Source organism: Delphinapterus leucas, chromosome 13 (assembly GCF_059928025.1).
Source record: "Delphinapterus leucas isolate spDelLeu-1000000601 "Yukka" chromosome 13, BTC_Dleu_Yukka2, whole genome shotgun sequence".
In the NCBI taxonomy this organism is placed as follows: domain Eukaryota; kingdom Metazoa; phylum Chordata; class Mammalia; order Artiodactyla; family Monodontidae; genus Delphinapterus; species Delphinapterus leucas.
In genome coordinates, this window is record NC_143141.1 from 40263241 (window position 1) to 40286516 (window position 23276).

The 23276-nt window shown below is 42.5% G+C and overlaps 1 protein-coding gene across 3 annotated transcripts in view; it reads left to right on the plus strand.

The window, feature by feature from the left end:
- SERTAD2 (SERTA domain containing 2) overlaps positions 1-23276 on the plus strand; it is a 112799-nt gene that overhangs the window by 80019 nt on the left and 9504 nt on the right. Inside the window, exons 1-2 of one of the 3 annotated variants that reach the window (XM_089923098.1) lie at positions 10644-10973; positions 22936-23194. The exons of 1 other annotated variant lie outside the window; for it this stretch is intronic. The gene's annotated coding sequence lies outside the window, so the exon portion shown is untranslated. Of the gene's footprint in view, positions 1-10643; positions 10974-22935; positions 23195-23276 lie in introns of those variants that run through there. One more of the 3 variants, XM_022597164.3, reaches the window with a different exon arrangement.

Consider the following 23276-nt stretch of genomic DNA (forward strand, 5'->3'; position numbering starts at 1 on the left):
TTAAGTGCAGAACTGTAGATTTATAGGGTGGTCAGAGGAAGAGGAGCCAGCCAAGGAAACTGCACGTGGACAGAGAGATAGGAACCAGGAGACTGACTATAGTTCAGCCAGAGTTACTGAAAGAAATGGTTGGAGGTGGTCATTAATGTCAAATGCTATAGAGAGAGAGGCTCAGTCATGAGAGGAACTCAGAAATGTCCATTGGCTTGGCACTTAGGGGGCACTGGTGCTCTTTTCTGGGGGTGATCAATATAGTTTTTCTGCAGAAGCCAGAGGAAGTAGGTGGGACTAAAGCTGTGAAGGGTAAAGACAGAAGTAGCCAGCAACATTGAAGCAGGGTAGGATTGTTTCTTGTTTTATAAGTGAAGAGAGAGAACATTGAGTCTGTAATTTATTGACTGCAGGACGGAGCCAGTAGAGAGGGCAAGGCTGAGTGTATAGGAGAGGAAGAAATACCAGTCTGCAGTCATATTTAAGCTGTTTCACTCAGCCCCATTTTCTAGTCTGGAGTACCTATGCTGTAGGTTGAATGCCACCATTCTGTCCCAGTAGGAGTCACTGAGACATTAAAAACCATCCTTCACATGTCTATTTGGTTGGTTTGGGACCTAGATTTTTCTCGAAACCTCTTTTTCACTAAAGACTCAAGATGGGTGCCTTTGAATAGAACATAAATGTATCTTCTAGATGCATTGATTTGCTGAAATGTCACTGGCAAAGTGTTGATAACCCATCACTAGATTTATGGGTTGATATGATTATGTCTTTGTTGATAGATTTAGAAACATACACTTCAGATGAACATATTCCTTTGGGACATATATATATGTGTGTTTACGTGGTATTCTATGTATTAGAAGGAAAAGTGAGTTTTACACTGAGAGTTGATTTTTTTTTTTTCCCCTTGAGAAGCTCCATTAAGAAAAAAATGTTGAGTTTCAGAATAGAAACTGTTCCATTTTCTGATCTGCTACCTCATAGTAAGAAGTCCGTTGTAAGGTTAACTTTCTCGGAGAGAAGGCAAGGACACCAGCGAAAAGAAAAGGAAGGTTTAATTGCTCTGCAAAGGCCCAAACATGCTCTGAAAAGTAAAGATTTCAGGCTTAATGTGCATGGAACAAAAGGCCGTTGTGAACTGTGTACAAGAGTTGGTGAGAGTTTGTATTCTGCCCCTTTTTTCTGTGGGAGTTATTTCCTGTTGTTGACTAGAGTTCTTTATTTAGAACCACCTAGCTTCAGAATGCCTGCTAGCAAAAAGAAAAGTGTGTATTTAAAACATAGGCTTATTTCAAGACAATCTCTGAAAAAAAGTCACACTACTCGTGCACTGAGACAGCATCACATTCCCAAAGGTCAAGAGAGTGTGTGGGCTTTATTCCTATAACCCTGTATCGAGGGACACAAATAAGAGAGAAGCAGAATGCATTTGGTGTAGCAGTAAGTGGTCACCTGAACACCAAGTGAAAGATAGTTCACGGGGAAAGTGTGTTTCCATTGTTTTTTAAAACAAAAGAAAACAAGATTTCACTTTTCAGTGCTAAATGCGTTATTTGGTATATTAAGGAAGTAACAGGAAGCCTTACATAGTCTGTGAGGAAGTTTTTATCCTTTCTAGTCAGGTGAGAAATATACCCCCAAATACTGGCTTTAAACCAATTATTCTCTTATACCTGCCTTGTCAGCTGGGCTTCCTATTAAAAACTTTAGGTTACGGTAGCATCATCATTGAATTTTGCAGTCTATTATTAAGAGACAGAGAAGACGGACAATATATCAAATGAGTAAAAGGAATTAAGTTATTACTGAAATAATGGGGGATAAATAAATGCATGAAATATAAATATTACCCAATGCTTTACTAATAGATATTAGAAATTGTGGGAAAAAACCTTACGAAGTTCTACTTCATGGGAAACATATGGAAGAAAGGGAAAAAATGTATTTTTTTAATGTGATGAAATCCAAAACAATAAATTTAAATTGTTTATTACAACATATTTGTTTGCTTTACATGTTTTTAAAAAGAAATTAAACTTTATAGTGTCTCTCCCTGATTCCAGTATTCTCCTCCATTTACGAAAGTCAACCACTTTCATGAATGTTTTTTGTCTGTAATGTTTTTATTCTATAATTGCATACGTCTGTATTGGTAAACAATATATAGTATTGTTTTGCATGTATTAAAATATTTTATATAAATGATATTATACTGTACATACTTTACAGCTTGCTTTATTTTACTCAGCATTGTGTTTTTGAGATTTAACCATGTTGATATTTGGTATCTTTAGTACTTCTTATCCACCATAGCTTTCAAGTATATCAATTTATTCTCATCTTAATGAACATTAAGGTTGTTTCTGATTTTTAGCTATTACAAGCAAAGCTACAATAAACACTCTTCTATGTCTCCATGGGGAATAAAAACAAGAGTTTCTCTAGATTCTAGATTTAGCCCTTCTCATCCAGAATTCTTCCAGAGAATTAAACCCCTAAGGCATCTATTGTATGTAATGAATTATCTTCTGTCTAGAATGGTTCACGCCTTGGACTGGAGCTGGAGACTGATACCTGCTCCTAAGAGCCAGCGATTACGCCAATCTTTCTAATTCTTCAGTTCAGTTGGGAGGCTTGAAATTAGCCATGGTGGGTTATTTGCACCACAGAAATCAGCAAATTCTACAAATAAGGGCTTCTTTCCTTCTTTCCCCATTCCCCACCCACACACCAGCCAGTTGTTAAACATTTACCAGCACACCACTGGTTCTTACCTTTATACCACCCTTGGGAGATCTGAGGAAACAGTCACTTGAATTCTTTTCTGTAGGGCTTATTTTCTTATGGAACCCTAGCTGAGAGACTGCACGTATGTGGGCAGGGTGTGTGCATCTCCAACTCCACTAGATAATGCCACATTATCTCCAAAATGGTCAATCTGATAGCTGCGAACTAACCTTTTATAATTTGCATTTTTCTTATTGCTGATGAGATTGAGTATCTTTTCACGTATTTGTTGGATATTTGAGCTTCCTCTTTTACCCATTTTTCTATTGGGTTTATATGACTTTTTAAAAATTGATTCAGTTCTTTATTAATTCTGAATATTAATCCTTTGTTGATTATATGAATCACATATCACTCGTCTTTAGCTTGCCTTTATCTTTATAGTATATTTTGTTTAATAGATGTTTAATTTTTAATATAATCAAAGTTATTGGTCTTTTTCTTTATAGTCTGTGCATTGGCTGTCTTGTTTCTTAATAATCAAAGTCTCGGCAGGAAACAGTATTCCACTCAAGTGACTCAACTAAAGAGACTTTAATGAAAAAGTACTTTTGACAAAGAGACAAAGGTTGAGGCATGGAAGACCAAGAACTGTAGGAAGCTGTTATTATCTTTAGGTCTAAAGGGGAAAGGGGAGGAAATGGTGTTGCTAGAATCTGTGAGAGTTGGCACCCTGGACAAGGGGCTGCCCGCAGAAGCTGTGGTCTTGGAGGGATGGGTGATGCTATAACAGGGGCCCAAAGCAGGAAGGAGCAGGGAAGAAATACCCCAGCCTCTCTCCGCTCTGACCCACTGGTCTCTTTCTGGTGCCTTCCTGTTGAAGAATCCAGCTGGAAGCTAGTTGGCAAAGAAGCTTAGTCCATAGGGGTCATCATTTCAAGGTACGGGGCAAAGCAGAGGCAAATAGAGAATGAACCTTAGGAGACAGACAGAAATCACACATTCCTTATCCTGAGCCTATAAACATATTTTCCTATATTCTCTCCTAAAAGTTTTAATGTTTTGTTTCACATATTTAGATGTTAGTCCACCTGAAATGTATTTTTTCTAAAAATGTCAGGTACCTCATTTAATTTTATTTTTCCATGCAGGTAACCGGGTGACCTTTAGTCATTTATTGAATAGCCTATTCTTTCCCACTGATCTGTAACCTCACCTCTGTCATATTTTATGCTTCCGTATATGTGTGGGTCTGTTTCTGCACACTCGATTCTATTCTGCTGATCTATATATCCCTTGCCAGCACCACTCTGTTTTAATTACTAGAGCTTTATAATAAACCTTGATATCTGATGGGACACATCTCCCATCTTGTTCTTTAAACTTACTACAGCTATCTTTTGCCCTTTGCTATTCCAGATGATTTCTGGATTTGCTTTTAAATTTCCATGGGTGGGGAGAGGGGAGCATTGGGATTTAAGTTGGAATCATATTTAATTTATTGATGAGTTGTGGGGAGAATTGATATTTATATAGTATTAAGTATTCTTGTCCCTAAATGGTGTATCTCCCCATTAATTCTGTTCTTTTCATCTGATGAACTTTTGGAAAGGTTTCTATTTTCTCACTTTTCATTTTTGGCTATAATGTGAAAATAGTAATTCTGGAGTCTTTATCTTTATAGCTGTTATTTTTTTTCACCACTAAAACTAAAAGCATGTCTAACAGTTCTAAAGTGATAACAAATCAGGATTGATTAAAAATGAATGTCTGATTCATTAAAATTCTTTTCAACCTTTATAATTTGGGCTTTTTTTTTTTTTTTTTTTTTTTGCGGTACATGGGTCTCTCACTGTTGTGGCCTCTCCCGTTGCGGAGCGCAGGCTCAGCGGCCATGGCTCACGGGCCCAGCCGCTCCGGGGCATGTGGGATCTTCTCGGACCGGGGCACGAACCTGTGTCCCCTGCATCAGCAGGCGGACTGTCAACCACTGTGCCACCAGGGAAGCCCTATAATTTGGGCTTTAATAACTTAAAGGAAAGTAAAAGGAAATATAAATGGTGTTGAAATTACCAATACTACTCCCACAAAAGCTATTTATCAGCCATCCCAGTATGGACTATGTTGTCCTCTGTGTAATGAGGCCAAATGAATCACTGTAGTCAAAGTCAGGGAATCTGGCACTTTTTAAATGAGTCTTTTAAATTTGATGTGACTCATATGTATGTTTTCTTTGAAAGTAATCATCTTTAGGGACAATTAAATACATGCATTGTTTGAGCAAACTCGAGTTTGTAGAGTGTACATTTATTTGTAACAGAACAGAACGGCAGTGGGCGTCTATGCTATAGATGATATTCTCGTGGTATTTGCTGCCATCCACTCTCCTTTCTAAATTTGGTGTTACAGATTCAACTTCTGTTTTTAAAAAGGGAAGTTACATATAGCTCATTCACACTATTATTTTCTCCTTAAAAGCCAGTTTCTCTGATGATTGCCCATTTAAGGAGTTTCATATACCTCAAACAAGACTTCTCTAAGAAAGCAGTTTTGAAACAAATATTACTCAGCAAGATAAAATCTTTTGTTCGATATTTAGAACATGTTTAGGAAAACAATTGACTAGTTACACAAGTGTATCTAATATAGCATTGGTGTTTACCTGAGATGTTTGCCTTAGTTTCTTCCTACTTGACTTTCACTCTGCATTTCTGAAATTTTAAATATAAATTTTTTTAAATTGAAAAATACATATTTTTCAATTTAAAGCAAGTATTATTGGACAGTTGGATAATTTTGAAAAAGTCTTGTTTATTCTGGCAACAGGTCTTTAAAGAACAGTTCTGCATTGGTGACTAAAAGAAAAGATAAAGTCTTACCTAAGTGTTACGTCTCCTCCGAAAACCAATAAAAATTCACAGTGGCAAAGAGCTGATTCATTTTTTGTTGTATGCGCTATTTCCATTTAAACTGTGTTCTCTGTCCACATGTTTATTTTTAATGATACTTCATAGCCTGAACTTAGAGGTATTTCCTGGGCATCTATACACATTAAAGCTTTGACTTTTTTTAACTCCTCAAAGTAGAATTTCTACAGCTGAGACTTCAAAAAGTGGTTTAAATACGTTATTTACATTCCCGAAATCACCATACTTCTCTTAAATGATCTCTTTACTCACAGGTGATTTAAAGGTACACAATCTTAGATCGTTTCTACAATAGATATGAGAATGTGTATCACAGAAAATAGGATGTGAAGTTGGTTTTATATTCTTCTAAACTCCTCCGTGAAGGCAGTCCCCATTGTAGTCACCTTTTCATAGACTCTTAGTTCTGGGAAGGGGCTACAGAAACCCCTGAGCCCTAGTGCCTCATTCTGTGGGGTGTGGATGCGGGCCCCATGATGTCAAGGCCCTGATTCAGCTTCACTGCTGACTGGCTGAGGAACTAGACCCAAGATCTTCTGACCAACCACCTGTGTTCTTTTCACCGGAACCAGTGCTTATCCTAAATCTGTGGCATAGCAGATTAAGAAACTAAAAAGTCAATGATTAATCATAGCTAAGAGATTTATTTGTACAAGATCTTCAAACCCCTACTCCAGGACTCTTCCTCTCACCAAGCTGGTTCCCAGGGACAAGGATGGTCTGGAGGCTGCATGATTTCTAACATTCATTGAAGTTTTCTAGGGAAGCCCGGAGTGCTGAGTACCTTGAGAAGGGTGTGAACTGCTCAAGAAGGGAGAATGGTTTATAGACAGGAAGTACAGGGTCAACCTGCAGAGGCCACCAGGAGAGTAGTGCCGTGTGGGGAACTGGGGACAAGGAGAGAGGTTTCTGAGAAACACCCACCAAGTCTTGGCGGAGTGGCATCTGGCAGGAAGGGAGCACTGGAGTTGTCACCAGGCAAGGCCTTCGCTTTCCAGCTGAGAGAGGATGAAAGCAAGAGCTGGAGTCTCTAAGGAGGGCCGCTCCGAAGTGGACCTCACCATTTATCTGAGGATTTTACCGGAGAATAGTGGCAAATGAAGTAGGGAGGAAGCTCATGCTCAACAGATGCCATCTCCTCTAGAAATGGTTAGAAGGGACTAATCAAAAATGCCGGAAAAAAGAAAATGGTTTTAAGAGCATTTTCTTCCAATATTATCATTAAGATTTTCTTCCAAATTAGGATTTAAATACTAGCAGATTTTTAAGAGAGAAAAGGCATGTATTGCTAACAGAAAAATGACCCTCTCCCAGAACATAAGGGGCAGTCATTGCAAAGCAGTCCAATAACAAGGAGGGAAGCTTTGCAAGAGCAGCCCCTCACCGGAGTTGAAGCTCTCTTCTTGTGAAGCGTGACTTCAGGGAGAGGCAGGAAAAAACCTGACACACGTAGGGCGAAGAGATGGAGAAGAATCTGCAGTAGTAGAGAAGTTAACTGGCTCCTTTGGTACCGTGAAGTTTTAACTTGCTAGTGGCTGAAAAGTACTGAACCTGTCCATGCCATCTTTGTGAGAGTGTTTAGTTTAACAAATCATCGTATCCTGTATCAACTCTTTGATAATCAGTTAGGTGATGTGAGACGTCCAGACTTTATTTTGAAGATTTATTAATAGATTTCAGTGATCAGTGAATGGGAAGTCCACATTCAGTTAGGATCTCTGTATTTTCCACGAAAAGATTATTTAGCCCAGCTGGCTGTATATAATGTGTTTAATAACTGAAACGTTTATTGAGGGGGTAGGGGCATAAGACCAATGTTTCCAAGGTATATAGATGGATGATTATTACCAGTATTTCATGTGGAACTTGAAAGGTAAAATGTAATAAAGGAGAAAGAATGAGCTTGAAAACTGTCCTAAAGTCTTTCTCAGTTTATGTAGACAGCTTGTCCTTGTGTCAGTTCTTTGGTGCATACTAATTAAGTGCTAAAAGTGGCCTTCAGTTAGTGCAGTAGTCTGGTTGTTTGCAAGATGTGAGGGCACAGAAACTTTCAAGAGAAGCAGTGAAGTGCAAACTAGTACCCAGAACTACAAAGCAATGTTGAGAAGTACCGCTCTGAAATTAAACTCATGAGTATTTTAAAAAATTACCATCACAGTTCTATACTTACAAAAGCAATATTTCTTTTCTCCCTAAACAGGTATGTTCCTGATAGTTAAATGTGGATGACTGGCCTAATTTCTTGTATGTGAAAGTGAGAGGGAGAAGCTCCTAACTCTAAATCCTGAGGGTAGGATTATTGTAAATGGACTTCTAAATGTTCTAGAGAGTGAAAGTGTGAAAACCACACTTATGTGTTCACTAAGCACTTCTTGTTCATTTGCTAGGAATAAACTATATATATATATATGTATGTGTGTGTGTATATATATATATGTATGTATATATATGTGTGTATGTGTGTATATACACACATACTTTTTTTTTTTTTAAATCATGCATACTGAAGGGAGTTGATTTCAAAAGCTCAAGGAGGGCCTTTCCTTAGCCTCATGGTGTTGGATTCCCAGGACCAGGCAGAAATTGCTCTGCTGGCCTGTGGGGGACTTGGCCCCAGGGGAGGGGGCCATGAACCACCTGGTGTGGGACTACATCAGCAGCTGTTGAAGCTGCCACTTCATCCTTTGACTTCTTGGTACAAGATGCCAGAATCTAGAAGTGGGGGAAGTGGGACTTATATATAACATGTGCACTGATAAGACATTTACCTTCAAAAGTGTGGAAAGGTGAAAAACATTTTCCCCCATAACTTAGATTGCTTTCCTAAGAACTCAAACCTTTACTGAGCACACACAGAACACAGTACTTTAGCAGAATCAAGCATCCACTCTGAAGACTTAAAAATTGTCTCTTTGATCTTAGTTCTTTTGGTAATTCATTTGCTAGAAAATATCCAAGTGTCACAAAAATTGTGCAAGTCTAACTTGCTGCTCACTTCAATTCATGAATAACAGTTTCAATTTATTTTAATTTCAACAGAGCCTGTGGCCTCTGCTACAGAGATATCACAGGAAGAGATTACTGCAGCTTCTATTTCAATGGCTTCTCCTTAAACTGAGCGCTGAAAGTATAAGTGAGTGGGTTGTTAGGAAACTGTTGGTAGGTAGTGTCCTCTCTGAAAGGCAGAACTCTAGAAATGAAAAATATCTTGGCTTCATGGCAAAATGTTTGAATATTATGCCACCCAGGCACAAACTGAACAGGACTTGCTGAGGGCCCTGAGCACTACTTCCACGATGTGTAATTTGGAATGCCACTGTAACGCAACTTTCCAAAGATATCCACAAATAATTAGCTTCTGGCATTGGTTATACTTAAAGAAAAATCTGTGTAACCTTTTAATTATACTGAGGGGCCAGTAAAAACCTTTTTCATTCCCTTGAAAGATAAAACAAGAAACATTGTTCCGTCTACCAACATTTTAGCCCAGGTTTAATTTCAATAAGATCATCGATTTGATTGATAACAAATCATTACTGAACAGTTCCAATAGGTGTAAACTTGTCTTGATGTTAACGACTTATAACCACCTTTTTTTTTTTTTTTTTTTGTGTGCGGTACGCGGGCCTCTCACAGGCTCCAGACGAGCAGGCTCAGCGGCCATGGCTCACGGGCCCAGCCACTCCACGGCATTTGCGATCTTCCCGGACCGGGGCACGAACCCGTGTCCCCTGCATCGGCAGGCAGACCCTCAACCACTGAGCCACCAGGGAAGCCCTATAATCACCTTTATGTTAGGTCCTAAAGCTTTATTATCCTTAAACATAACTAGTATAGTGGACTATTAAGCTCCAAAGAGATCTGAGACGATATTGATTGGGGTGGCAGCCAAAGTTTTAAGGTGCCTGAATTACTTTTTGTAACATCTTTACACTGAACGCGCATGTAATTTTTAAAATAATCATTAATTTTCTAGGGGAGCTCTCCTTTCCTAGGGCTTTAAAATTCTTACCATACACACAACCTCTCCCAACTAGTATAAATTTACCTGCTAAATGTAAGTAGTTCAAGAAAGGAGAGAGAAAAGGCTAGCAATGTGAAACTGCGCCTCGGTATCCCCTGCGTATCCAAGCCTGGCTTGCCTACCTGCGTGGGCTCTGCCAGGGTAGGCGGCCGGCTGCCGGGTCTGCACCACGGCCGCGGCCTGCCACGAAGGATGCAACTCGGTTCCGTCCTGTTCCGAAGGTACTCTTGACTTGGTGACCCATTTCAAGTGTTGGGCTGAGGCCACTGCACGCAAAGGGAATTTTCTGTCCCCAGCTCCAGCTGGAGCCCCCACCCATCCTGTCATTCGGACGTCTCTGCGGGCCACTCGTGCGTCCTGAGACTGGGGCATCGGAGAGGGTCTCAGCTGCGGGAGCGCCGCCCCCGCCCTCCGGGAACGCCTGTCTCGAAAGCTCCGCTGGCAGCGTGAACGCCGCGCCTTGGGGTCTGATTTTCTCTCCCCCCATTTCCCCCCGGGACCCTGCCTGCCCGGCTAACCGGCCCCAAGTTGCAGAATAGCTCAGATGCTTGTCATATTTGCGGTCGCGCGACTCAGCGGGCTGTGCGCGCGCGGCTCTCGCCGCCGCCTTTGTCACTAGCGGCTCCGTCATTTGCATGAGTGGTGTGAGGGGATTCTTGGTGGTTAGTTGTGGTCCCCTGGCCGGAGTGTCTCTTTTCTTCTCCCCTGCTCCTTAAGCCTTCCCTTAAGAGAAAATCAAGGACGCCCCGGCTGGGAAGGGAGCCGTGGGCGGCGCTGCCACCCGGCGTCTCGCGTGCTCCGCCTGCCCCTTCCTGCTCCTGGGGCGGCCGGGGCCCCGCTAGGCATTTATCGCGCCTCCCGGGACCTCCGGGGAAGGGGGCGGGGCCCGGCAAGAGGCGGGGCCTGGTGGCCGAGGGGCGGGGCGGGCCGAGGGGCGGGGCCTGCTGAGCCCAGGGCCCGGAGCTCGCGGGAGGCTCGCTGGACGCACGTCACTCCTGCACAGCGAGTGCTGGAGCACTAGCTGCCGCTAGCTCGGTCAGGGCGCCCCCTCCGCCCGCCTCCCGCTTCCTCCTCCGCTGCCTGCCGCCGCCGCCGCCGCCTCCTCCTCCACCATTGTATAATGCTCCGAGCGCGCAGGCAGAGGACGGCGGAGTCTTAGCTTCGGTCTCGCCTCCAGCCCGCTCCTCGGAGCCACCCTCGGGCCCCCGGAGCGGGGGATTCCGCATGGAGCGGGAGTAGCTTGAGGAGTGGGCAGAAACCCCTCCTGATGTGTTAGTTCCCAGGTGGAGCTGCATGTGGTAAGTTCTCCCGGCGCCGGGTTGGAGGGGATTCTTGGATGCGCTGGGCTCCCGGTGGGTGGGGGCGGCGTTGGGACCTCGCCAGGGCCGGCTGAGCCGGGAGGGCGGAGGAGGGGCCCGGGCGGCCGCGAGGGTCGCGGGCGCCTCGGCGGGAGGGACCTGGGCTGGAGCAGGTACCGGGAGGAGCGCTCCCTCCGGCTACTTCCCTGCCCCGCTCCCTTGGACCCCCGGGGCCAGCGCCGGGGACCCCCAGCGTTCGCGGGCAGATCTGCTGGGGGAAGGGCAGGGGACGGGCAGTCACGGACCGGGGTCAGGAGGGGGTCGGGAGCTAACCAGAACCCAGCGGTGGGGCGGAGGGAGCTTGGAGCTGTCGCTTTTACAGCTGGGATATGTGTGCGTGTTGTGGCGGTTGTGTTGTTGTGAACGTGCGAGACTTTTTTTTTTTTTAAGGCTCGTATTGCTGGCGCGAAGGCTGCTTCACTTTTGAGTTCTGTGGCCGGGTTTGCATCCAACTTGCTTTAGTGTGTTTCTGTTAGTTTCCCTGTGTTTTAGCTTAAAAACGTACCTCTCCACCCTCTTTTCGCCCGTGCCCAAGTGAATTGATTTTGAATGTGTATGTATGTTAAACTTGATGTCTCATTGGTTTTTAAGTTAGAAATCTACAAGTCATCTTGGTCGTGACCGCCTATGACTGAAAGGGAGGGGGCTGAGGGGAGCCAGCTGTCCCAAGCCCTGGACTTTGTACCATTAAGACAGGGTGCCGTCAGAGGGCCACTGCATCGAGAGGAAGATCATAAATTGTTTTTTCCCCCCCTTGGCCATGAGTTATCTTACTTTTAGCAGAAGTAATAGTAATGGATTGAGATTAGAGTTCTGTGTTTATCCTTAAATTTCTCAAAAAGATTAGATATAATTTGTTTTAGAATAACTTTTTGCTTTCAAGCTGGTTAATTTCAGGATGTTTCAGGAGGTGGAAAGGAAGTTTTTACAGGCACTGAGTGGGGAAGGACAATCAGCAGGGCGAGACATCTAGCCTCAGACTATACTGGTTTTAATTTTAATCAAGTTGGGCAGCCTCATTTGGTCTTAAGGAAGACAGTATATGTTTTCAAGCTTTGTTCATGAAATATACTGTTTGATTTCCCAATATATGTTAAGAAATGTCCATAATGTGTGTAAAGAGCCTAGAAGTTGTAGTAGCCAATAGGATCCCTGAGGCCTTAAGTGTTCAAAGTAGCCTTTTATAATTAGGGACTAGTCTCTGACAAGAGTGAAGTGGGCTCTTGGCTGCACTCAACCCCTGGAGGACAGTCCACCTGATTGCCTCTGGGTTGTTTTGCTGATGGGGGGGGTAGTTGTTCAGCTACTCAGAAGGCGTATCTCACCCCTAGAGTTCCTCCCAGTCCTCCCCCTTTTTATAGCCGTCTATTCTGATTTGAGTGTCGTAGGGTGTGCTCTGAGGATGAAAATACCCATCCTAAGATCCCTGCTTCTGGCACGAGCAAGAAGAGCTCGTTCATGCATCTCCGCTTTCCTGTTCATTCTAGCAATTTCTTCGTGGAAAAACGACAAAAACAGATAAATGTTAGAAATTTTCCTTTAGCTTTATTGATTTACTTGGAAATATCATATGTTAATGTAAAGTTGTCTATGTTGTTCATCAAGTTTGGAGCCCTTTAACATAATTTTTATTTCTTTCCTCTCCCCTAATTAAAATGTGCATAACCATGTTGCTGTCAGGTGAGAAATCTTACGAAATGGATTTGACAGCCTTTCTTTTTCTTAAACATTCAGCTCTGTTCCTTGTGTTTTTACAATAGGTGGGAGAGAAGACTCACATTTTATAATACCAACCAAGTGTACGACATGAGTGTCCTAGGGAACAGTTTTATTGTCAGGCGAGTGTCACAGCTTCTTAGGTAACAGCTGCTCCGGCCTGTTTCCCTTAAAAAAATTAGAAAGGGATATTAACTCAGATTTAGAAAACCTTTAGACTTCTGTTTGCTGAATTGTCCCCTTGAAAGCTTTTTTATTTAATTGAGAAGCTGAAATATAAATTTTACCCAGTTGCCATGCACTGAATTATTAATAATGAGATACTTAGTATATATTTTGATGTTTTAAAACTCAAATTTGTGTAGCAGCTGATAGCTTTTGGCATATGCTATTTTAAAGAGTGTTCCAATGACAGAATAAAAGTTACAGGGCTACTTAGAAAGGTGCACACACACAAAACAGATAAAAAACATATAAGGGGAGGTTGAAGATACATACATATATACAGACATACAAATACATAAAGATTTCTTTCTGTCAAAAATTAAACTGACAGAAAATAAATAAATAAATAAATAAAATAAATAAAAGCATACTTCAGATTATCAGTAGCAAATTATACTAAAAGTTTGCCTTTGGTCAAAATATTTTACACTTTAGCTATTTAAGAAAGTTAAAAGTTACAACAGAAACCCTTAGAGGTTTCTTTTGCTGTGGTTCCTTGTTAGAGAACACTAGTAAAAGCATGCAGCTTTATTTTATATTTTGTTTATATCAATAAAAAACAAGACGACTTTGTCAATATTACAACAGAGATTTTTAAAATGTATAGATAAATATGGCATTTAGGAGTGTGAACTTTAATTCACTTGTAGAACTTCTTAAAATTTTGTTGCTATAGAAATTTCATATTTACTATTACGGCCTATCCTATAGGAGATAGATGTAGTTGCAGTAGTTTCTTGCCAAAGGAGAGAGGGAAAGGGGGCAGAGAGACGAGAGAGAGGTGTCTCTGATTGCTGAGTGCAAAGATCAGGTGTATGCTCAAGGCACCAGAGGGCAAGCTCCATTTTTAAGTGAAAATGGCCTTGAAATAAGGGTAACAGCTACTTTCATACGTCTTTCCATTAATCAACACTGACCAGCAGAACACGAACATCTAAAAATGCAGTGGCCACTGCGTATGCATATATCATATATTTTCTACTGACTGTTAATAATTATTCCTTAAACAGTTGACCGAAACCCCCAAGCTAGGACTCTTGCTTAAGAAATGGGTGGATATTTAATTTAGTTTCAATATTCTTGAAGGAAAGAGCAACTAACCAAAGTTAGCGTATCTTTTAAACGAAATTATTGTCTCCAATGGCTAGTGCGGTTGGTGTTAAAGGCAAACTTGTGCCCTCCGTGCAGATGCTGGGAAACCCTGTGAGCAGCCCTGTCCCCTGGAGCGCCCATCACTCATTGTGTGGAGCAGTGTCTTTCTCCATGAGCACTGTGTGGCAGTTCATTCTTTGTATGAATCTGTGAATGGCATATGTCAGGCCAATAAGACGACATTCCTATTCTGGGTAATAAATAGATGCCTTGTTTTTTTTTTTTTTTTTTTCCTTGAAGATCATGAGACAAACAAAAACATGCTTGGCTGTCTAAAAATTTTCTTTGAAATACAAATAAAAATTTCAAAATAAAAACATCGCAATATCTTTGAAAACATATGATTCCTAATAGGACAAAACAGATGCTTATCATTTAAACAAGCACCACATAGAGACAATGAAAACTCCCTTTTGGAAGGAAATTCTGCTATCTTTGTGGTCTGAGGGCTGCTGAAGCTGGAAAGCCTCCTTCGTCTCCTCTCAAGATCTCCTGTCCCTCCTCTCAACTTAATTGGGAATCCCTGCCAGGATTCACTGAAGCAAACCCCACAATTTGATGTATCTATCTTAGCAACCTGGGAACACAGAAGCTGTATTCCGCACCAACTGCAGCTTTCAGTTCAGAATGGAGTCAGCATCGCTCTCTTGTCTGGCCTCCTCTTACACTTGCACGCCGTGTGTCCAGAGCTGGCCCTGCCCCTGAGCAGGGACGGCAGAGGAGGGCTGAGTGTGCCCGTTCGGCGCCGCCCCGAGTGGAGTGAGCAATGCGGATGCGCGGGGTGGGGGCCAGAGGGAGGAGAGTGGAGGACAGCTCTGGAGCCGACCGTGCAGCTGCTACAGCAGGTCTGACTAGTTTTAGGTGCCCAAAGGCAGCTTTGTTTCTCCAGTAACTCCAGGTAGCAGCAAACCTCAGCTCTTAAAACGAATTCATGTCTGAATTACTATCTTTCTGTCCCTTTGCAAAAACCTGTAGCTTTGCAGAGTTGCTATTTAATTCTAAGCTTTTTTCCCTTTAAAAACCTTCATAGGTGGTTAAATGAAAGCAAGACGCTAAACCAGGCATTTTTGTGCTTCTAAGGAGTTTCATGTAGAATAGTGAAGGGGAAGGAATTCTGGCTCTTCAGGACACACACACACACACACTCATTCACTCGTGTTTCTAGCTGTCTGTGTGAACCTGTTGAACAAAAGTAAAAAGTATTACTTGATCATGCCATGGTAAGGAAATTAAATAATGAAGCGTTACTTGCTGCAAATCAACCTTTAGCCCCTTGCTCTGCTCTCCTGGCTGACTGCTTATCATTCCACGCCAGCCGCAGCTCCCGGGCTTCAGGCAGGCCTGCTGGAGTACCCCACCCTGGTGTTTAGAAGTGTTGAGTTAAACTCTGGGAATCTGAAAGTCCCAAGGTCATCTCTGCACCAGAACAGGTTTGCATAAAATTCTAGCCACACCAATGAGATAACGAGGTGGTGACTGTTTTAATCTGATCCTCCCTTAGTGGTTACCCATTTTACAATAATACATGATACAGATTTGCTTTTCAGATTTCTTTCCCTTTTTGAGGAGGGAATCTCCATGTATGTGTGTACTTCTCTGTCTTCTCTGCTGTCGTAGAAAACCCAACTGGCAGAGGAATTTGAGCACCATGCGTGGTCCGTAGCTGATGAAGAAATTTTTGCGTTGCCTCTGTGCTTGTCACAAACCTGGTGATGGTCTTCTCTGAACAGTTTTTTAAGCAGACTGCTTTTAAAAATATTTTTATTATGGCCGGAAATATAAAATAAAATAGATTTTACCTGGTGTTGGTTGTTAGCTGTCTAACAGTAGCTGGTTAACAAATTCAAAGTGTGGATTCCTCAAGTGGCACCTGCCTTCTTGCTTCTGAAGCCCCTAAAGATAGGCAGGATGTTCAGGGGTGGCAGTGGGGTGGGTTGGAGGCAGGTCTCCTTAAAGGTCCTTGATGATCATAGAAATTGAAGTTCTGACAGGTAGTTTCCTTAGAAAATAAATATTTATTACATTCAGTGTGGTGCTCTGATTAATTTTATTGTATTTGACTAAATGACTTTGTGTAAATAAAGTTCTGTGGGTCATTAATTATCAATACCCAGAAGTCCTTGGGAAGAAATACCTTTTATCTCAAAATAGCCCCAAAATAATTATTTTTAAAACTGAATGGCTGCCATCTTTACTAAGTATCATTCACTGCCCTCAAGCATAGTTTGTATCCTCATTTCCTTTTTCTACTTTGTGAATTATTCGAGTATATGATATAAAGTTTAAATTGTCTTTGTAAAACCTTAACAGGAGCCTGCCTAGTTCTTAGAATTAACTAAAGTAAACATTCTGAATATGTACGTTGCTTATATGAAACAGATATTTACATAGTAGAATAGTTATCTCCTCCCCTTTATGCATCTCTTAAGTATATGTCTTTTATCATGTACCTTAAATTTTTATACCCATATGTCATATTGTAAAAATGTGATAGTTTTCCTTTAAGGAATCCAGATTTAGACCATACAGTACAGTGTTTAGATTTACTCAGTGAGTAAATAAGTAAATAAAGAATATTTATCTGGTTTTCCTCTTTAGATTGCATGTGAAAGTTAAAAGAAATATGTTCTGTATTTGTGAGGAATATAAAGCACGTCTTCTTTTAAGTGATTTTTCACAGTAATAAAGTATTCCCAATTTGAAAACAAAGAAGATTAAAAACTAATAATAACCTGTAAGAAACACTTTCATAAAAACACTTCCCGATGTACCATACTTCGTTTTTGTTAGTTTTATTCAGTGGCAGGTTAGTTGGCTAACAAAACCTAGATGGTAATCTTTTGTTTTAATTAAGATGCAATTTTATTTTTCACAGATTTGTTCTAGAAAATTATATTTACCTGTTTTAGTATGACTGTTTTATGTATCTGAGAGCGCTCTTTAAAACAACAACAACAAAAAACCAAAACACTGCCACATACTTTTGGCAAAGCATTGGGTTTCTACCCTAAGCTTTTTCCCCGACCTTGTTTATGAAGGGTCTCTAGTGTGAGAGGAAAAACAAGGTATCTTTGGAGAAAAGATGGTACAGGAGGGTTGACACCAGAATCCCATCCAGGCAATTACAAGTACTGGAGAAAAAAATATTTTCATTATGCATGGGAATGGGGGTGGGGTGAGGCTGGCTAGCCTTTACTGGCACATAATCTTAAGGGAAAGAAATTAAAATCTAAGAATTCCTTCCCTTAATGATAATGAGGCTTTAGATTCAGCATGCTAAAGATGTGTTCCTGACACCAAATTAGTGTGGACTAGCATCATAATTTTAATGACTACAACAATATATTATTTATAAAAATAACATTATAATAGTTCATGTTTGCCAAGTTTCATATGGAAGGATTGGTGGTAATAGTTCGTGTCTTATGAACACTGTATTGAACATACAATATCATAGAACTTCAACTTGTAATTTGAATAGGAAGAATTCCAGCAAGTTATACAATCAACTTGCTTCGTTATCTCTTTAAGGTTACCTGAGTTACACTTTACGATTAAACGGCTCCTCCCCAATATTCTTTATGAAGTTTTCCCAAATAACTGCCTGAAGCCATTTCTGTTCAGTGTGGAGGTAATTTCCTGTTATTAAGAAGCAATAGGATGATTGAAGGCTTTTCTATCCTAGTAAAATTCCTACTGCTAACCTTGAGAATCACCTTGGGATGCCCCCACTGGAAATTCTGAACTGCTGGCTTCTCCCAGTCCACATCTTATCACTCGGGTTGTATGTTTGTTGTTGTGTGTTTGTTCTCACTTCAGGAGTCCTCCATGGATTTTTTAACCATGGTTTTGGAAACATCAGTGTCACTTATATACAGACAACAACCTTTTTTACATGTAGTATTTCCAGATTTTGAACCATAGCATAAAATAATTTAGTTTGGTCTTTGCGGGGCTCTTGGCCTGCTTAGCAGTGTCCTATGGAGACCTGAATTTGGGAACAATCTTGGAAATGTGCATGCTTTGAGAGATCTCTAGTTAGAAATTGCAGTGAATAACCAGACTTCAGGAGTGCCTGTTGCTCTGCTGCGCCCCCTCGTGGTTAGATGTGATATGCTCTTTCAAAGCTTAAGAGGAGTCTCCACTTGTACTGGGCGTGCTTGTTTACATAGAGCATTTATAGCTTTCTTCTATGTAAAATAACCTATCAAGTTAATATAATAGTTCTCGCTAAGGGTGTAAATAGTTTATCGTGCTTATTTGATTTTTTACTTTGTAGAATTTTAAAAGTATGTATTGGTGTGTGTGTGTGTGTGTGTGTGTGTTTTACCTTTTTCTTATGGAAAATTCCCAACACACTCAAACTTTAAAGAGAAGAGTACAATGCATCCCTTGTGCTTATCACCCGGCTTCAACAGTTATCAACATTTTGTCAGTTTTGTTTCATCTTCAGGGCCGTTTTCTTCTAGAACATTTTAAAGCAAATTCCAGGCATCGTATCATGTTATGTTTTTGTTAAACTTAAGTTTAGAAACTGTATAATTCGGCTCAATCTTTTACTTTAGGTGTGCAGTGCTTTTAGCCAGAATTGTTAGGTAAAATAAGAGAATTGTTGGCATTCTCAGTATCTTTGGAAGAGGTGGTGTCCCTAGCTTCCTAAGAGTTAGGTTTAAAACCTAAAATTCCCAGCTCGCGGAGGAACCAGTAAGACAGGATATTAGAAACATTTTCTAGTACTTAACAGTTACATTCTAAAAAGCCCATGTTTCTTTCCAGATGTTTATTAACAAGGCTGTAATTTATTCCAAAGAAATATTCATTTGAAACACACTTTCCCAGAATTTGCCTACTAAATGAAATTAGTTGTCAACATTTTTAAACGTCCTTTTCTTTTTCCAAGAGAAAATATGATGTTTGACAAACCAGCAGCGTCAGAAACCGTCTTCAATTTAATAGAAGTGTGTAAAAATCCTGAGAGGGAAAGCTAGAGTTTCTTAAAATGTAGACTTGAGGAAGACATCCCCAAACCGTAAAAGTTGTTGTTTTAATTGACTTCGAGGTTGCCTTCCTGGCTTAATTTATGTTCGTCTCTCAGGCTTTAAGACGCTGTCAAGAAAGCAAGGAGGATTGTTCGCGGCGCCCCGGGTCCAAGTGCAGAGCCTGATCGCGGCTACGCGGCCGTGCAGTGCCTGCGGCCGAGCCCGTGTCCCCCGCGCCGCCCGGAGAGCCCGGGGAGGCGCCGCGGCAAACAGTGGTGTCGGGTTACAGCTTCGGAGCCGCGGCGAGCGCGCCTAACTGGCTTGATCTAGTGACTGGCTTCATAATTACATTGCTGATTTGTTAGGGAAGGCTTTGTCTTACTTACCAATTAGCATGGATGTTACTGCAGGGACCTCATCCTGGATGAGCTTGGGTTTAAAAAAAAAAAAAAAGCTTCCCCGATCCGGGCAGCTTTAGGTGTTCAGTTACTAACCCTCCCTTGTCTTCTGGGAGTCCTCACCCTGTCTGTAAACACGCAGAGGCTTTCTCCCTGTTGGAATTTTTTTGTTTGTTTATTTTATTTTACTTATCTTTGGCTGCGCTGGGTCTTCGTTGCCGTAGTTGCGGCGAGTGGAGGCTACTCTTGGCTGCGGTGCGCGGGCTTCTAATTGCGGTGGCTTCTCTTGTTGCGGAGCACGGGCTTTAGGCGCACGGGCTTCAGTACTTGTGGCTCACGGGCTTAGTTGCTCCGCGGCATGTGGGATCTTCCCGGACCAGGACTCGAACCCGTGTTCCCTGCATTGGCAGGTGGATTCTCAGCCACTGCGCCACCAGGGAAGCCCTCCCCGTTGGAATTTTGCCCGTGTTTCTGCCGTTCCCTAAGGCCAGAGGCAATCACTTTGGGGTCTGCAGGAGTGCTGACCCACAGCGCCTCCTGGAGGCTCACCACCCCGGTTTTGGGGGAACTGCACCGGCCACAGCACATGGCACACCCCCGCTGGGAGATCCTTTCAGGTTGACCCCCCTTTCTGTCAGCTCTCTCCCCGATCTGCCGGCACCACCACCTAGCATGTCCCTTCAGGGTGGCCTTTCTGTTCTCGTGGTGGGTTCTGTTGTTACTTGGGGGAGGAGGGGTGTTAAAAGTATAGGTGTTATCAGATTTCTGAGTCCTGGGTGTTTTTTAAGGTGTAATATTTTAACAGTGTGAAAGTTGTCTGAGCAAACCTGGCTTCTCCCCGTAGAAGGGGGTTGGGGCCTCTCCTTCCTTCCTGGGAGCTGCTGTGTGACTGTCTGACAGAAGAGCCTTTTCCCAGAGTTCGCCCACAGCTGGTGGGAGGTGTCCTGGTTAGGAGCAGAGGCTCTCCATTTGGACCACCTCTTCTGAGGATCCAGAGCGCATTGTAAGGCAGGTGTATGGGGTGAGGAGAGGAGAGATGAGAATATTCTGTTTCAGAAGTTGTCTCACCAGCATTTCTGGCCAGCCTCTCTTCTGCTCTTGGAAGACTGTCGCACACTCAGTAGTTTTGCCAGGGGCACTCCTTTCTTCTTCTACTGCCCCCAAAAGAAACTGAAAGAATGTGTTTCCACTTACAGGACTTTGGGTTTGGTGGCTCAGGATGTCAGAGTGAGGAAATAGCCTCTGCTAGCCTGTTTGAAGACACTTGTCACATGTCTTGTCTTAGCTTCTTTTTTCTTCAAACTGGCTAGATCCATGAGGAAAAAATCATCATTCTGAATCATGGGCATTACCATAAATGCCTCGTTTTTATGATTTTTAGTGTCAGCATGGGCACTTCTGGAATCCTCAGCGACCAGTAATCACACCAGTGGCCACACAGGATGGTGTAGTTGAGGAGATTGGGGACTCTCTGGATTAGGAGCCTTTCACTTGAGAGATGTTAACTTAGTGACGCAGACATAAGTGTGCAGACCAGTGACTCATCCCAAAGCAGGCACCAGGGTCTTCACCCTGGTGAGGATGTAGAAGGAGACCAGCTCTCTGGGAGCCGAGGGCCCCACTAGTAACTACCCTTCCCCAACAGAAGACACCAGGGCTGAGTTCTGCCTCGTTAACTGACCGTTGAGACAATACGTCACTTAAGCCTGCTACACTCGAAAGCCCTGGATTTCTAGTTGTCACTTACTACTCCAAAAGGAAATTGGAACAAGCTTTTGAAAATGTACACGAAGTACAAACCATCGGGCCTTGAGGTGTTTTGGAGTGAGTCTTTTGGGATCTCCCCTGTCTGCCCCACCTCTGTGTGTGGACCAGCATCCCTCTGCCTGGATGGATGAGCTGAGCTGGGAGCCATTTCCACTCCCTCCCCGGCCACTTGCCTCCGCTCTCAGCTGCCTCTTTGATCATGTGGTCAGTCATACCTTCCCCAGTCATTTCCTCCCTTCAGAAATTGGAACTAAGCTATCAATTTTGACCTTCTTTTAAATGCCTTTTGTAGCATTAATTCCCTTAGATACTGAGTAGGATGAGTTGGAGGGTTTTCCTTCTATCTGGGGTGATCACTATTTGGGGGGATGAATTGAGTTAAAGCATAATGCAGTCTTTTGCATCTTTTTTTGACCCGCAGCGAGTCAGAAAGACAGCCCTAGTGGTGCGCAGAGGAGGGCTCCCAGTTTGGGCCTCTCACAAGCCCGAGCAGTGATGCTGCCCGCAGGGGCCACACAGCCCCCTCCGTGCACCTGTCAATCAGCGGCCACCAGGCTCTGGGCCTCTAGGAAGCACTAGTGGCCACAGAGGGCTGCAGGTTAAAGCAGTGGATTTTGTTGTTGTTAGTGGGGATGACAGAAGTGGTGGTTTACAAAAGTAGATTTAATATTCTTTATTTAAAAATCATAACATTTATTTTGACAGCTCAGATTAACATTAAAGGAGAGTGATTAAAAATTTTTTTCCAAGGCATAGCTTTTAAACAGTTGAAAAACATTGAGTTTAAAAGAACATTTTTGATTGCTTGTGTTTTTCTTTTAATGTTTGCATTTTTTTCCCATAACGCCTTAAAAAATATAAAAGCTACGAAATGCTCCCTTTTAACACATAGGTACTATTCCAGTTTCTCTTTGGACATTGGGCATAAGGCCTCACTGCCATTCACTCTGTGATCACAGCAAGAAGAATCTAGGCCCCAGTGAGCAGGTGGGATCTGATATATCAGTCTGAGAAGCTGAGCTTTATCATTAGAATTGAGCTGAAGACATCTTAATTCTGCATGGAGTCTTTCTTTTTTAATGTCAGCTGCCATCACAGAAACGCTGCTCATTCTTTTTTTCCTTACCTGCTTAGGCACAAGTAGGGAAGCCCTTTAGGCTCCAGTTTAATTGAGTAAAGATATTCTCAGGCTTACATATGAAATAGCTGGATGGGGAAGAAAGGAAGTCATGGTTTTCAAAATGAGGTCCGCAGACCAGCATCACCTGGAAACTTGATGGAAATGCACATCTTGGGCCTCCACACCAGACGGACTGAATGAGAATCTGGGATAGTGTGTGTGTGTTTGGGGGGGGGGGCAGCATTCTGTGTTAACTAGCCCCGTTGGTGAGTCTGATGCTCCCCCAAGTTTGGGAACTAAAGATCATGGGAGGCATCCCTGCCCACCCGCTGTGCCTCGGATACTGACAAATCTCCTTACCCAGGGTCTGCCCTGTACAGCTGTGCCCTCTGAGATTCGTTCAACCTTCCCCTTTGTCATACCGTCCCTCCCATGCCAAGTTTACAGTCAGAGCCAAAGACACACATCTCTGTCTTTGTTTTACAGTCCATCTCTGGCTGTCCCTCAGTGTCTTTTCTCATTCTTTCCATTTACTATTCATCCAGTGACCATTTCTGGAGCATCTTCGGTGTATCAGGGACTGCCCTAACCTGAGGACACAGAGACGAATCGGAACGGTCTGAAACCCTCAGAGGGCTTACCATCTGGGGTGGGAAACGGACATTGAGAGACAATCCTGCCTTAAACAGAAACCTCAGATCCTATCCCCTTCAGAAGTCCCCTGGTCACCTCAGTCTGTACTAATCTCTCAGACTCCCTGCTGTGGGAGCCATTCAGAATCTGGAATTGCAGACTCCCAAACAGGTAATACCCTCTCCTGTTTTCTCTGGTTCTTTCTCTGCTGAGGAATCTCCCAGTGACATGTTACTTTCGACTATCTGCCCAA